The sequence below is a fragment of the Schistocerca cancellata genome, unplaced genomic scaffold (genome assembly GCF_023864275.1).
Source record: "Schistocerca cancellata isolate TAMUIC-IGC-003103 unplaced genomic scaffold, iqSchCanc2.1 HiC_scaffold_1053, whole genome shotgun sequence".
Lineage (NCBI taxonomy): Eukaryota > Metazoa > Arthropoda > Insecta > Orthoptera > Acrididae > Schistocerca > Schistocerca cancellata.
The window spans coordinates 32,501-34,971 of record NW_026047053.1 but is presented as its reverse complement, the minus strand read 5'-3'; positions in this window follow the sequence as shown (position 1 = coordinate 34,971).

Here is a 2,471-nt window from a genome sequence, read left to right as displayed (position 1 = left end):
ATCGACAGTTGATAAGGCAGACATTTGAAAGATGCGTCGCCGGTACGAGGACCGTGCGATCAGCCCAAAGTTATTCAGAGTCACCAAGGCAAACGGACCGGACGAGCCGACCGATTGGTTTTGATCTAATAAAAGCGTCCCTTCCATCTCTGGTCGGGACTCTGTTTGCATGTATTAGCTCTAGAATTACCACAGTTATCCAAGTAACGTGGGTACGATCTAAGGAACCATAACTGATTTAATGAGCCATTCGCGGTTTCACCTTAATGCGGCTTGTACTGAGACATGCATGGCTTAATCTTTGAGACAAGCATATGACTACTGGCAGGATCAACCAGGGAGCTGCGTCAACTAGAGCTGAGCAGCCGGCCGCCCGGGAGTGTGTCCCAGGGGCCCGCGCGAACACGCAAGCGTCCGCTCAATTATTGTGCAAACAGGAGGAGGCTGAGCTCCCCTGCACAATACACCTCGAAACCCTCTCAGGTCCCGGCGGCGCGCAGCGCCGTCCTAAGTACTTGGTCGGGTTCGAGAGAGGCGCAATCGCCCGGAGTTAGGCGAGTAGACGCTTTAGGTGCGACCACCCGTGCTCCCAACTGAGCTTGCCGCTGCCGACAGAGGCCCGGGAGCGTGCTGTCGTGGCATTGCCGGCGGGAGACAACACGCGCCACCTACGGTGACCGGCAGCTCCAACGCCAGCGCCACAGAAGGGCAAAGGCCCCACGTGGGTGCCGAAGCGAACTCTCCCAGCACAGCGCACGTGCCAACACGTCTGCACAACTGCGATACAAACCACCAGCGAGAACCGCTGGGGCGACCGAGCAGCAGACGGCGTCGCGGCGCCGAGTGCCGGGCGGCGGCGCATCCTCAACGCACACAGTCCTCAATCGGACCAGCACACTGCAGATGTCCACCGCGCTTCGCACCGGGCCGGCGAGGACCCACTTTGGCTGCACGGCGCCGCGCGCAGGGTGCCCCGGCGCGCAGCTGCGCCGCCTGCCGCGTCCGTCGGCCGGCGCGCCTGCCACTGGGCGCCCCCACCAGCCGGCTGTAGCGCGTGCGCCCACGCACCGCGCGGCCAGCACGCCGGGCGGCCCCCCCTCACCGGCCGGGGACAGTCCCACCCACCCACAGCCGCGTATCGCTTCACACCCAGATTCACATTCACGTTCGTTGGTATGGTGGGGACCGCTTCGTAGCTGTACCGATCGTTGCCCTCACAGATGTACCTCCAGCAAGGACAACCGCACCACAACGGGTTACCAGTTGTTCATTTGCGTAACGTCACCAGTAAACGTACACGTCCATCCCCGTTTGCAAAGTCAACTATTATTGCATGCCTGCCTGTCAGGTGTCAAGACACACTACATCCGCTCACATCCACGCAACAAAATGTGCCCGACTAGAGGGCACGTGGAAGGTGCCCCCGTACGTATGCGATGTCCATTGCGCGACCAACTGTCAACCGGCCTCTGTAGCATGTCGCAGATGTGGAACGCGGGGCACCGTGCTATCACATTGTGTGAGAAGAGACTACTACGTCTGCATACACGCGCCACTACATGAACAGACGGCTCATGCTGATCGCCATCCACTGCGTCCATTACTCCCACACGTCTCTATGGCGTACCACACTGCAATGCAGCTGTTATGGGGAGATGACACGTAGCTGTGTACACAACATTCTGAGCGGGTTGCGGTTGGACAATACATTAATGTAACGTGTCATATGCCAATTACAGAGCAGGGTAAGGCACAACTTGGGTTAGGTTAAGGCACAACTTGGGTTAGGTTAAGGCACAACTTGGGTTAGGTTAAGGCACAACTTGGGTTAGGTTAAGGCACAACTTGGGTTAGGTTAAGGCACAACTTGGGTTAGGTTAAGGCACAACTTGGGTTAGGTTAAGGCACAACTTGGGTTAGGTTAAGGCACAACGTGGGTTAGGTTAAGGCACAACGTGGGTTAGGTTAAGGCACAACGTGGGTTAGGTTAAGGCACAATGTGGGTTAGGTTAAGGCACAATGTGGGTTAGGTTAAGGCACAACGTGGGTTAGGTTAAGGCACAATGTGGGGGTAGATTGCGGTACAAATTGCATTACATTGCGGTGCAAATTGCATTACATTGCGGTGCAAATTGAGTTACATTGCGGTGCAAATTGAGTTACATTGCGGTGCAAATTGAGTTACATTGCGGTGCAAATTGAGTTACATTGCGGTGCAAATTGAGTTACATTGCGGTGCAAATTGAGTTACATTGCGGTGCAAATTGAGTTACATTGCGGTGCAAATTGAGTTACATTGCGGTGCAAATTGAGTTACATTGCGGTGCAAATTGCGTTACATTGCGGTGCAAATTGCGTTACATTGCGGTGCAAATTGCGTTACATTGCGGTGCAAATTGCGTTACATTGCGGTGCAAATTGCGTTACATTGCGGTGCAAATTGCGTTACATTGCGGTGCAAATTGCGTTAC